Here is a 15,241-nt window from a genome sequence, read left to right on the forward strand (position 1 = left end):
TAAGTAAGCCTGAGAGTAACCAGAAACAAAAGCCTCTAGTAAATGCACAGAAGATAAGGAAAAGAGGATCAAAGAAAATCATCAGTTCACAAAGGAAGACAGTAAGGAAGAAAAGGAGAAAGAAGTTATTGTTGCATAGTCACTAAGTCGTATCTGTCTCTTTGTGACCCCATGGACTGCAGAACGCCAGGCTTCTATCTCCTGGAGTTTGTTCAAACTCATGTCCATTAAATGGGTGATGGGATCCAAGCATCTCATCCTCTGTTATCCCCTTCTGCTCCTGCCCTCAATCTTTCCCACCATCGAGGTCTTTTCCAATGAGTCAGCTCTCTGCATCAGGTGGTCAAAGTATTGGTGCTTCAGCATCAGTCCTTCCAATGAATATTCAGGATTGATTTCTTTTAGGATTGACTGGTTTGATCTAGTTGCTATCCAAGGGACTCTCAAGAATCTTCTCTAGCCCCACAGTTAGAAAGCATAAATTCTTTGGAGCTCAGCCTGCTTTATGGTGAACTCTCATACCTATACATGACTACTGGAAAAACCATAGCTTTCACTAAATGGACCTTAGTCAGCACACTGATGGTTTCTGCTTGTTAATATGCTGTATAGATGGTCATGGTGGAGAGTTCTGACAAAATGTGGTCCCCTGGGGGAAAGGAATTGCAAACCACTTCAGTATTCTTGCCCTGAGAACCCCATGAACAGTATGAAAAGGCAAAAGGATAGGACATTGGAAGCTGAACTTCCCAGTTCGATAGATGTCCAAGATGCTACTGGAGATCAGTGGAGAAATAATTCCAGAAAAAAATGAAGAGCTAGAGCCAAAGCAAAAACGACACCCAGTTGGGGATGTGACTGATGATGGAAGCAAGGTCTGATGCTGTAAAGAGCAATATTGCATAGGAACCTGGAACGTTAGCTCCATGGATCAAGGCAAATTGGAAGGGGTCAACAGGAGATGGCAAGAGTGAACATCAACATTTTAGGGATCAGTGAACTAAAATGGACTGGAATGGGTGAATTTAACTCAGATGACCATTATATCTATTACTCTGAGGAAGAGTCACTTAGAAGAAATGTAGTAGCTATCATAGCCAACAAAAGAGTCCAAAATGCAGTACTTGGATGGAATCTCAAAAGTGACAGAATGATCTCTGTTTGTTTCCAAGGAAAATCACTCAATATCAGAGTAATCCAAGTCTATGCCCTGACAAGTAATGCTGAAGAAGCTGAAGTTGAATGGTTCTATGAAGACCTATAAGACCTTCTAGACCTAACACCAACAGAAGATGTCCTTTTCATTATAGAGGACTAGAATTCAAAAGTAGGAAGTCAAGAGACACCTGGTTCTGTTCAGTTCAGTTCACTTGCTCAATCATGTCTGACTCATTGCTTCCCCAAGGATTGCAGTCTGCCAGACATCCCTGTCCATTATCAACTCCTGGAGTTAACTCAAACTCATGTCCACCTGGAGTAATAGGCAAATTTGGCCTTGGAGTACAAAATGAGGCAGGTGAAAGACTAACAGAATTGTGCCAAGACAATGCACTGGGCATAGTAAACACCTTTGTCCAACAAAATAAGAGAAGATTCTACAAATGGACATCACCAGATGGTCAATACTGAGATCGGAAGGTTATATTCTTGCTGCCAAAGATGGAGAAGCTTTACACGGTCAGCAAAAACAAGACCGGGAGCTGACTGTGCCTCAGATCATGAATGCCTTACTGCCAAATTCAGACTTAAGTTGAAGAAAGTAGGGAAAACCACTAGACCATTCAGGTATGAGCTAAATCAAATCCCTTATGGTATACAGTGGAAGTTACAAACAGATTCAAGGGAATAGATATGATAGACAAAGAGCCTGAAGAACTATGGATGGAGGTTCATGACATTGTATGGGAGGCAGGGATCAAGATCATCTCCAAGTGGAAAAAAAAAAAATCTGCAAAAAGGCCAAATGGTTGTCTGAGGAGGACTTAAAATTAGCTGAAAAAAAAAGAAGAAGAAGAAAAGAAAAAGGCAAAGGAGAGAAAGAAAGATATACCGATTTGAATGCAGAATTCAAAAGAATAGCAAGGAGAGATAAGAAAGCCTTCCTCAGTGACCAATGCAAATAAATAGAGGAAAATAATAGAATGGAAAAGACTAGAGATCTCTTCAAGAAAAGCAGAGATACCAAGGGAATATTTCATGCAAAGATGGACACAATAAAGGACAGAAATGGTATGGACCTAACAGAAGCAAAAGATGTTTAGAAGAGGTGCCAAGAATACGCAGAAGAGATATACAAAAAAGATCTTCTGGACCTAGATAACCACAGTGATATAATCACTTGCCTAGAGCCAGACATCCTGGAATGTGAAGTCAAGTGGGCCTTAGGAAGCATTATTACAAAAAAAGCTAGTGGAAATTATGGAATCCCAGTTGAGCTATTTCAAATCTTAAAAGATGATGATGTGAAAGTGCTGCACTCAATATGCCAGCAAATTTGGAAAACTCAGCAGTGGCCACAGGACTGGAAAAGGTCAGTTTTCACTCAAATCCCAAAGAAAGGCAGTGCCATAAAATGATCAAACTACCAAAACATTGCACTCATCTCATATGCTAGCAAAGTAATGCTCAAATTCTCCAAGCCAGGTTTCAACAGTACATGAACTAGGAACTTCCAGATGTTCAAGCTTGATTTAGAAAAGGCAGAGGAACCAGAGATCAAATTGCCAACATCTGTTGAATCATTGAGAAAGCAAGAGAGTTTGAGAAAATATCTACTTCTGCTTTATTGACTACACCAAAGCCTTTGACTCTGTGGGTCACAATAAACTGTGGAAAATTCTGAAAGAGATGGGAATACCAGACCACCTGACCTGCCTTCTGAGAAATCTGTATGCACTTCCAGAAGCAACAGTTAGAAATGGACATGGAGCAATAGACTGCTTCTTAACTGGGAAAGGAGGACGTCAAAGCTGTATGTCATCACCCTGCTTATTTAACTTATATGCAGAGTACATCATGTGAAATGCTGGGTAGGATGAAACACATACTGGAATCAAGGTTGCTGGGAGAAATATTAATAAACTCAGGTATGCAGATGACACCACCTTTATGGCACAAAATGAACAAGAACTAAAGAGCCTCAATGAAACTGAAAGAGAAGTGTGGGAAAAGCTGGCTGAAAACTCAACGTTCAGAAAACTAAAATCATGGCATCTGGTCCCATCACTTCATGGGAAATAGATGAGGAAACAATGGAAACAGTGACAGACTTTATTTTCTTGGACTCTAAAATCACTTCAGAGGCTGACTGAAGCCATGATATTAAAAGAGGCTTGCTCATTGGAAGAAAAGCTATGACCAGTCTAGCCAGCATATTAAAAAGCAGAGACATTGCTTTGTCATCAAAGGTCTGTCTAGTCAAATCTATGGTTTTTCCGTTAGTCATGTGTGAATATGACAGTTGGACTATATAGAAAGCTGAGCACAGAAGAACTGATGCTTTTGAACTGTGGTGTTGGAAAAGACTCTTGAGAAGCCCTTTGACTGCAAGGAGATCCAACCAGTCCATCCTAAAAGAAACCAGTCCTGAATTGGACTGACTGCAAGGACTGACTATCGAGCTGAAGCTCCAATACTTTGGCCACCTGATGCGAAGTACTGACTCACTGGAAAAGACCCTGATTCCTGGAAGGATTGAAGGCAGGAGACGGGGACAACAGAGGATGAGATGGTTGGATGGCATTATCGACTCCACTGGCATGAGTTTGTGTATGCTCCAGGAATTGGTGATGAACAAGAAAGCCTGGCGTGCTGCACTCCATGGGGTGCTAAAGAGTCAGACACGACTGAGAGATTGAACTGAACTGAACTGAACTGATGGGTTTGTCTTAGCTTTTCTTCCAAGGAGCAATCATCTTTTAATGTCATTGCTGCAGTCATTGTCCACAGTGATTTTGGATCCCAAGAAGATAAATATGCCATTACTTTCCCTTTGTCCCCATCTATTTGCCTTAAACTGATAGGACTAGATGCCATGATCTTAGCTTTTTGAATGTTAAGTTTTAAGGAAGCTTTTTCACTCTCTTATTTGACTTTCATCAATAGGCTCTTTAGGTCCTCTTCACTTTACACCATTAGGGTGGTGTCATTTACATATCTGAGGTTGTTATTATTTCTTGGGGCATTCTTCATTCCAGCATATGATTCATTCAACCCATCATTTTTCATGATGCACTCTGCCTAAAAGTTAAATAAGTAGAGTGACAATACACAGCCTTGACATACTCCTTTCCCAATTCTGTACCAATCCCTTGTTTGATGTCCAATTCAAACTACTGCTTCTTACCTTCATATAGTATTCTCAGGAGATGGGTAAGATGGTCTGGTATTTCCATCTCTTTAGAGTTTTCCACAGTTTGTTGTGATCCACACAGTCAAAGGCTTTAGGGTAGTCAAGGAAGCAGAAGTAGATATTTTTCTGGAATTCCGTTACTTTCTCTAAAGGTATAAAATTCTGTATTAATTAAGGAATAAATAAATAACAAGACATAAGTGTACTCTGCCTATCAGATACTCACTTCAGCTACAAGAACACACAGGCTCAAGGTGAAGGAATGAAAAAAGATATTTCAGTAAATGGAAACCAAAAGAGAAAAGTACCTATATTTTATTAGTTGAAATAGAATTAAGCTAAAAACTGTAACAAGAGAAAAACATGAGAGAGGAGTCATCAAAAGAATATAACAATTAAAATACATGTGCACCCAGCATCTAAATTAATTAGATAAACACTAACAGATATTAAAGGAGTAATAGACAACAGTACAATAATAAAACACGTCAATAACATTTCAACAATAAATAGATCATTCAGATAGAAGATCAACAATGAAACTTTTTATTTGATCCATGATTTACACCAAAATACCCATCTGACATATACAGAGCATTCCATCCAATAGAAGCAAATACACATTCTTCTCAAGGGCACATTGGAATACTGGACATTCTCCAAGATAGATCATATGTTAGGAAGCAAAACAAGTCTCACTGAGCAATTTTAAGAAAACTCTAATATCATCCCAAATATCTTTTCTGACTGACATGGTACAAAATTAGAAATTCATAACAGGAAGAAGTGGTCCTAAGAGAGTTTATAGCAATTAATACTTCAGTTCAGTTCAGTTCAGTTGCAGTTGTGTCCAACTCTTTGCCACACCATGAACCGCAGCATGCCAGGCCTCCCTGTCCATTACCAGACAGAGTTCACCCAAACTCATGTCCATTGAGTCAGTGATGCCATCCAACCATCTCCTCCTCTGTTATCCCCTTCTCCTCCTGCCCTCAATCTTTCCCAGCCAGGGTCTTTTCAAATGAGTCAGCTCTTTGCATAAGGTGGCAAAAGTATTGGAGTTTCAGCTTTAGCTTTAGTCCTTCCAATGAACACCCAGGTTGATCTCCTTTAGGATGGACTGGTTGGATCTCCTTGCCATCCAAAGGACTCTCAAGAGTCTTCTCCAGCACCACAGGTAAAAAACATCAATTCTTTGCTGCTCAGCTTTCCTTATAGTCCAACTCTCACATCCATATATGACTACCGGAAAACCATAGCCTTGACTAGATGGACCTTTGTTGACAAAGTAATGTCTCTGATTTTTAATATGCTGTTTAGTTTGATCATAACTTTCCTTCCAAGGAGTAAAGGTCTTTTAATTTCATGGCTGGCTTCAATCACTATCTGCAGTGATTTTGGAGCCCAGAAAAATAAAAGTCAGCCACTGTTTCCCCATCTATTTCCCATGAAGTGATGGGACCAGATGCCATGATCTTCGTTTTCTGAATGTTGAGATTTAAGCCAACGTTTTCACTCTCCACTTTCACTTTCATCAAGAGGCTCTTTAGTTCTTCACTTTCTGCCATAAGGGTGGTGTCATCTGCATATCTGAGGTTATTGATATTTTTCCCAGCAATCTTAATTACAGCTTGTGCTTCTTCCAGCCCAGCGTTTCTCATGATGTATTCTTCATAGAAGTTAAATAAGCACGGTGACAATATACAGTCTTGATGTACTCCTTTTCCTATTTGGAACCAGTCTGTTGTTCCATGTCCAGTTCTAACAATTGCTTCGTGACCTGATACAGGTTTCACAAGAAGCCAGGTGGTCTGGTATTCCCATCTCTTTCAGAATTTTCCACAGTTTATGGTGATCCACACAGTCAAAGGCTTTGGCATAGTCAATAAATTAATATTTAAATTAGAAAAAAAATCTTTAAATAGCTATGTTTAATAACATACTTAAAAAAATAAGATTACACTTAGCCCAAATTTAATAGAAGGAAGAAGATAGCAATGGTAAGAGCAGAAAATAAATGAAACAGAATTAAAAACACTAGAAATGATCAATGAAAGTAAGATCTCTTTTTTAAAATGTAAATAAAAATGGATATTTAACTAGACAGCATAAAAACAGTACTCTAGTAAAATTAAAAATGAAAGATATTGCAACTGATACCTTAAAAATACATAGGATCAAAAGAGACTTTCTGCCATTAATTGCAGAAAGTAAAGAGGAACTAAAGAGCCTCTTCATGAGGGTGAATGAGAAGAGTGAAAAAGCTGGCTTGAAACTCAACATTCAAAACACTAAGATCATGGCGTCCAGTCCCATCACTTCATGGCAAAGAGAAGGGGAAAAAATTGGAAACAGTGATAGATTTTCTTTTCTTGAACTCCAGAGGATGGTGACTGCAGCCATGAAATTAAAAGACACTTGCTCTTTGAAAGAAAAACTAGGACAAGCCCAGACAGCATAGTAAAAAGCAGATGTATCACTTTGCTGACAAAGGTCCATATAGTCATTTCCAGTAGTAATGTACAGATGTGAGAGTTGGACCATAAAGAAAGCTAAGTGCTTAAGACTGATTGGTTCGATTTCTGGTACTGGAAAGACTCTTGAGAGTCCCTCAGACTTCAAGGAGATCAAACCAGTTAATTCTAAAGGAAATCATCCTAAATATCCATTAGAAAGACTGATGCTGAAGCTCCTATACTTTGGTCACCTGATGTGAAGCGCTGACCTGTTGGAAAAAACTCTGATTCTGGGATATATTGAAGGCAAAAGGAGATGGGGCAGCAGATAATTAGATGGGTAGATAGCATCACCAATTCAATGGACATGAATTTGATCAAACTCTGGGAGACAGTGCAGGACAGAAGAGCCTGGCATTGCTACAGTCCATGAGGTCACAAAAAGTCTGACATGAGTTAAGGACTAAACAACAACAACAAAAGAGACTGCTATAAATAATTACATGCCAACAAATGGGGCAACCTAGAAGAAATGGATAAATTCTTACTAACATGCAACCTATCACAACTAGATCATGAAGAAATAGAAACCTGAGCAGACCGATAACAATCAATGAGACAAAATCAGCAATCAAAACGGTCCCAACAAAGAAAATGTCAGGACTAGATGGTTTCACTGGTGAATTCTATCAAATATTAAAGAAGAATTTATGCTAGGAATTTGAAAATGAGAGAACACATTCAAGCTATTTTATGTGGATAGCATAATAATGACACCTAAGCCTGATGAACTATGGACGGAGGTAAGTGACATTGTACAGGAGACAGGGATCAAGACAATTCCCATGGAAAAAAATGCAAAAAAGAAAAATGGCTGTCTGAGGATGCCTTACAAATATCTGTGAAAAGAAGAGAAGCAAAAGGCAAAGGAAAAAATGAAACATATAACATCCTAATGCAGAGTTCCAAAGAATAGCAAGGAGAGAAGAAAGCCTTCCTGAGCGATCAATGCAAAGAAATAGACGAAAACAATGGAATGGGAAAGACTAGAGATCTCTTCAAGAAAATTAGAGATACCAAGGGAACATTTCATTCAAAGATGGGCTCAATAAAGGACAGAAATGGTATGGACCTAACAGAAGCAGAAAATATTAAGAAGAGGTGGCAACCATACACAAAAATAAAATCAAAATGGATTAAAGATCTAAACATAAGACCTAAGATTTAAACATAAGATCTAAACATAAGACCTAATCTTTTTAAGATTCCTTAAAAAACTGGAAATAGAACTGCCTTATGATCCAGCAATCCCACTTCAGGGCATACACACCAAGGAAACCAGAATTGAAAGAGACACGTGTACCCCAATGTTCATTGCAGCACTGTTTATAATAGCCAGGACATGGAAACAACCTAGATGTCCATCAGCAGGTGAATGGATAAGAAAGCTGTGGTACGTATACACAATGGAGTATTACTCAGCCATTAAAACTATAAAACTCTTAGAGGAGAACATAGGCAAAATACTCTCCAACATAAATAACAGAAAGATCCTGTATGACCCGCCTCCCAGAATATTGGAAATAAAAGCAAAAATAAATTAAAATTAAAAAATAAAATTAAATCTAATTAAAATTAAAAGTTTCCACACAACAAGGGAAACTATAAGCAAGGTGAAAAGACAGCCTTCTGAATGGGAGAAAATAAAGCAACTGACAAAGAACTCATCTCAAAAATATACAAGCAACTCATGTAGCTCAATTCCAGAAAAATAAATGACCCAATCAAAAAATGGGCCAAAGAACTAAACAGACATTTCTCCAAAGAAGACATACAGATGGCTAACAAAAACATGGAAAGATACTCAGCATCACTCATTATTAGAGAAATGCAAATCAAAACCACAATGAGGTACCATTTCACACCAGTCAGAATGGCTGCGATCCAAAAGTCTACAAGCAATAAATCCTGCAGAGGGTGTGGAGAAAAGGGAACCCTCTTACACTGTTGATGCGAATGCAAACTCTACAGCCACTATGGAGAACAGTGTGGAGATTCCCTAGAAAACTGGAAATAGAACTGCCTTATGACCCAGCAATCCCACTGCTGGGCATACACAACAAGGAAACCAGAACTGAAAGAGACACGTGTACCTCAATGTTCATCCCAGCATTGTTTATAACAGCCAGGACATTGAAGCCACCTAGATGTCCATCAGCAGATGAATGGATAAGAAAGCTGTGGTACATATACACAATAGTGTATTACTCAGCCATTAAAAGGAATACATTTGAATCAGTTCTAATGAGGTGGATGAAACTGAAGCCGATTATACAGAGTGAAGTAAGCCAGAAAGAAAAACACCAATACAGTATACTACCACATATACATGAAATTTAAAAAGATGGTAATGATAACCCTGAACCCTGTATGTGAGACAGCAAAAGAGACACAGATGTATCGAACAGTCTTTTGGACTCTGTGGGAGAGGGAGAGGGTAGGATGATTTGGGAGAATGGCATTGAAACATGTATAATATCATGTAAGAAATGAATCGCCAGTCCAGGTTCAATGTGGGATACAGGATGCTTGGGGCTGGTGCACTGGGATGACCCAGAGGGATGGTACAGGGAGGGAGGTGGGAGGGGGTTTCATTATGGGGAAAACATGTACACCCATGGCACATTCATGTTGATGTATGGCAAAACTGATACAATATTGTAAAGTAATTAGTCTCCAATTAAAATAAATAAATTTAAATTTAAAAAAATAAAAGAAGAGGTGGCAAGAATACACAGAAGAACTGTACAAAAAAGAGCTTCATGACACAGATAATCATGGTGGTGTGATCACTCACCCAGAGCCAGACATCCTGGAATGTGAAGTTAAGTGGGCCTTAGAAAGCATCACTACTAACAAAGCTAGTGGAGCTGATGGAATTCCAGTTGAGCTATTTCAAATCCTGAAAGATGACGCTGTGAAAGTGCTGTACTCTATATGCCAGCAAAACTGGAAAACTCATTAGTGGCCACAGGACTGGAAAAGGTCAGTTTTCATTCCAATCCCAAAGAAAGGCAATGCCAAGAATGCACAAACTACTGCACGATTGCACTCATCTCACACACTAGTAAAGTAATGCTCAAAATTCTCCAAGCCAGGCTTCAGCAACACATGAACCTTGAACTTCCAGATGTTCAAGCTGGATTTAGAAAAGGCAGAGGAACCAGAGATCAAATTGCCAATATCCGCTGGATCATTGAAAAAGCAAGAGAGTTCCAGAAAACATCTATTTGTGCTTTATTGACTACACCAAAGCCTTTGACTGTGTGGATCACCATAAACTATGGAAAATTCTGAGAGAGATGGGAATACCAGGCCACCTGACTTGCCTCTTGAGAAACTGTACGCAGGTCAGGAAGCAACAGTTAGAACTGGCCATGGAACAACAGACTGGTTCCAAATAGGAAAAGGAGTACGTCAAGGCTGTATATTGTGCCCTGCTTATTTAATTTATATGCAGAGTAATCATGAGAAACGCTGGGCTGGAAGAAGCACAAGCTGGAATCAAGATTGCCAGGAGAAATATCAATAACTTCAGATATGCAGATGACACCACCATTATGGCAGAAATTGAGTGAGTGGAGTCGCTCAGTCGTGTCCGACTCTTTGCGACCCCATGGATTGTAGCCTATCAGGCTCCTCCGACCATGGGATTTTCCAGGCAAGAGTGCTGGAGTGGATTGTCATTTCCTTCTCCAGGGGATCTTCCTGACACAGGGATCGAACCCGGGTCTCCCGCATTGTAGGCAGATGCTTTACCAAAGTGCAGAGGAACTAAAAAGCTGCTTGATGAAAGTGAAAGAGAAGAGTGAAAAAGTTGACTTTAAAGCTCAAAATTTAGAAAACAAAGATCATGGCATCTGGGTCCATCACTTCATGGCAAATAAATGCGGAAACAGTGGAAACAGTGTCAGACTTTATATATTTGGTCTCCAAAATCACGGCAGATGGTGATTGCAGCCATGAAATTAAAAGACACTTACTCCTTGGAAGGAAAGTTATGACCAACCTAGATAGCATATTCAAAAGCAGAAGACATTACTTTGCCAACAAAGGTTCATCTAGTCAAGGTATGGTTTTTCCTGTGGTCATGTATGGATGTGAGAGTTGGACCGTGAAGAAAGCTGAGTGTCGAAGAATTGATGCTTTTGAACTGTGGTGTTAGAGAAGACTCTTGAGAGTTCCTTGCACTGCACAGAGATCCAACCAGTCCATTATAAGGGAGATCAGCCCTGGGATTTCTTTGGAAGGAATGATGCTCAAGCTGAAACTCCAGTACTTTGGCCACCTCATACGAAGAGCTGACTCATTGGAAAATATTCTGATGCTGGGAAGGATTGGGGGCAGGAGGAGAAGGGGTCAACAGAGGATGAGAGGGCTGGATGACATCACTGACTCAATGGATATGAGTTTTTGTGAACTCCGGGAGTTGGTGATGGACAGGGAGGCCTGGCATGCTGCAATTCATGGGGTTGCAAGGAGTTGGATACGACTGAGGGACTGAACTGAACTAAACTGAGGTACATTTTCAGCAGAAATGAAATCACTATCTTGAAGAGATATCTGTATTCCCATGTTTACTGCAGCATTATTCAAAGTAATGAAGGCATGAAAACCTAAGTGTCCTTCAACGAATGAATGATAAAGAAATGAGGTCTATATAAACAATAGAGTAGTATTCAGCCACATGCAAAAAAAAAAAAAAAAGAGGAAATACTGTCATTTGCAACAACACGGAGTCATTATATTAAGTGAAATATGTCAAGCAGCAAGTGAAAAATACTGTGTGATCCCAAGTGAATATGGATTCTAAAATCTTTTAATTCATAGAAACAGAATAGAATGGTGGTTATGAGGGAGGGGCTGAGGAGTGAGTGAACTGGGAATTCATCAGTCAGAATACAAACTTTTAGTTATAAGATGAATAAGTTCCAATCATTTAAGGGACAGCATGGTGACTACAGTTAAAAGTACTGTATAGTTTGAAAATTACTATGAAAGTAAAGCTGTAATGTTCTTTTCGAAACAACAGAATGATTTTTTTCTGAGATGAAGGATGTGTTAACTAACTTTATTGTGGTAAGCATTTTGCAGTATATATATATATATATATATATATATCCAGTCACCACATTTTAGACTTACACTTACACAATAGTATGTGTCAATTATATCTCAATAAACCTGGATTAACCAAAGAAAAAGCATAACCAAGCAATTTCTGATTTTTCTATCTTCTTCCCTTTGACTGTGCTACACTTTCATCATGGGCAGCAAAGAAGAGTTTGAAAAAGCTGGGGCAAGTGTCTCACAAGTTCCAAAAACCCAATTTGTAAAAAGCAAAATCACAATGAGCTCCAATCCACTTCTTCTAGTTTCCTTTTAATTGGAATAAGGGACATTTTGTTTACTGTCACTATAAGAATATCACTGAAAGAAAAAACAGGTTGGTAACCTACTTTGATTTTTTATTCACATTCGGTGCATACTCTAAGATCCTTCATTGTCAATCCTTTTTCCCAGAGTTGAAGTTTTAAGATCTTTGTCCTGTTAGGAGCATTCTCTGTACATAAATGATAGATCATTTAAAGGGCATTCTTAAGCAGTGGAATCCTCCTAACAAACTCAGTAGCATGCTCTATTTGTGCAGTTGAGTTTCCAAGAATTCTTGTTTCATTCTTATCCTTCATCGTCACGATTACAAGATATTTTCACAGGTATCTTCTTCTTATACTTGATAAATCTCATATAAAGTATTCACTGTATTAGTTTTCTACTGCCACCATAACAAATTACCACAAGCTCATCGGGTTAAACAAATTTATATTCTTGCATTTCTGTTGGTCAGATATTAGGATGTCTGCAGGGCTGTTCTTTCCTGAATGTTCTAGGTGAGAAGTGTCTCCTTGCCTTTTCCAACTTCTAGAGATCACCAACATCCCTTAGGTTGTCTTCTCCTTTCCTCATCTTCAAAGCCAGCAATATCACATTTCTTGAACTTTCCGTCCATTGTCATATCTAGCTCTAACATCAGCCAGGAAAGATTTTTTTTTTTTTTAAATTAAAGGAGTTGTGATTAGATTCAGCCAACTGGATAACCCAGGGCAATTTCCCATATCCCTACTCACATCTGCAAAGACCCTTTGACTCTTTTGCCATACGAAATAACAATACACAGCTTCCAGGAATCATGCTAGGACATTTTTAGAGGGTTAATAAAACTCAGATGCTGAATTCCATACATACATTTAAAAACTTTAATTTTATTCAACTTATATTTACAAACAAATTTACATATTTCTAAAGACCAGTTTGACAAATTTTCTTCCGATCAAGATGAACTCAATATAATACTTGATTTGAAACTAAATTAACATTTTCTAAGAAAAGCAGAGGTTGTTCAACTGGTGTATTTAAAAGGTTTGCTTGGAAATAAGTACATCTATATCCTCATTTTAGAAATCATTAGAATGGATAAAGATGTAAGTTATAATAAAATGATCAAAGGGAAGACTGGCTGTATCTGGCTTTCTGCTTTGGAAGCTCAGGGATGCTCTTCTTTCTATTTTCAGGGATAATCAGTCCCTGAGGGACTGCCTAATGCTAACTAAACTGTGAGACTGAAGAAAAAAAACAGATTGCAATTTTATTAATTAAAGTGAGAAATAAAGTTGTCATAAGACCTGAAATTCAGAACTTATGTCAGATCAAGCAGTAGATCTTCATGTTCTAGTTACGCTACATGGAAGTCATATTATTATCAGTAGTCACTTTGTTGTAGTAACTTAAATAATTTTCTCAGCAGCATAATACTCAATAAGCAGCTCTTTTTAGTTTTATTATAGGATACACACATGGGAGTCCCAACATCAATACTGGTGAGTTGAAAGTGAAAAAAAAAAAAAAAAGAGGCTTGAAAATAATTAAACAATTCAAATCATGGGCTGCAGAATGACAAATATCCATGCAGTTTAAATTTGATTGAATATGAAATATTCAAATGGATTCACAAAATATGGGTGAGGAAGGGTAAGAAAACTAGTGCTTGGTTGAGCACAGCATATTAGAGCCAATTTGGACAAACAGAAACCTGGAAACAAGATGTGTAAATTAACCACAAAGTCTCTTCAATAAATCTTGCAATGTATAGTCATTATTACTTCTTTTTCATCATCTGCCTTGTTGCCAGTCATACTGAGTTTAAGACCTCTTTATCGTAACATAACATAACCCTTATAAATATCCCTTGTTGTTTGCAATGGCACATTTCAATGTACAATATCTGAAAGTCAAATAGATGGTTGAGATGCAATTTTAATTTTTCATATTTTCCTTCTCTTTTCCCCGTAGCCTCTGTCTTTGGAGGCCTTTTGCTACTATTCTCCAATTTGGACATTGATTGTTAAATTGTTGTTACTTTCCTGGACTTTAAACCTAGCTTGGTAAGTGAGTGAAAGTTGCTCAGTCATGTCCGACTCTTTGCGACCCCATGGACTTGTCCATGGAATTCTCCAGGCCAGAATACTGGAGTGGGTAGCTTTTCCCTTTTCCAGGGGTTCTTCTCAACCCAGGGGTCAAACCCAGATCTCCCACATTGCAGGCGGATTCTTTATCAGCTGAGCCACAAGGTAAAGGATATTTCATTCAACCCTTAAAAATACAGAAATAGAATTTCCATGCAATATAAGGTGCTTATTACTTTTTGAAGACCTTCAACCTTATTAGGATTTACATTTTAAAAAGTTTGTCCAAATTTAAACAGTTGATATTAACAATATGTATAATGCTATCATTGGCAAAGCTGCAGCTCAGTGGGTAAAGAATCTGCCTGCAATACAGGAGACAGTTTTGATCCCTGGGTCAGGAAGATCCTCTGATGGGAGCACATAGCAACCCACTCCAGTATCCTTGCCTGGAAAATCCCATGAACAGAAGGGCATGGCAGGCTGCAATCCATAGAGTTACAAATAGTCTGATGTGACTGAAGTTACTGAGCATGCATGCATTCACACCGTTGGCAAAATTTAATACAGGTCTAAGAAGGCTTCTAATTTTTGCCAAGTATTGTGCTCATATGAGATAATAAAGAATAATACAAATGAATCTTTTTAAAAGTTGGTATTTTTATTAATTTGTGTACTCTTTGAAATAAAATCTGGAAATATGAGAGGTACTGAGGAAATGTAATATATAACATATACATATTTATATATATTTCATATATACCTAAGAGAAACTACAGTAGTATAGAACACAAAATTGTTTTTATAAATTATTTTTAAACTTACTTTGGAAAATATGAGTACATACTTGGGAAGCTCAGTAAAAGAGGTAAGTGTTTCAGATGACAGTGTGCTTTTCTATTCAGCATGAT

Source organism: Ovis aries, chromosome 6 (genome assembly GCF_016772045.2).
Source record: "Ovis aries strain OAR_USU_Benz2616 breed Rambouillet chromosome 6, ARS-UI_Ramb_v3.0, whole genome shotgun sequence".
Classification (NCBI taxonomy): Eukaryota; Metazoa; Chordata; class Mammalia; order Artiodactyla; family Bovidae; genus Ovis; species Ovis aries.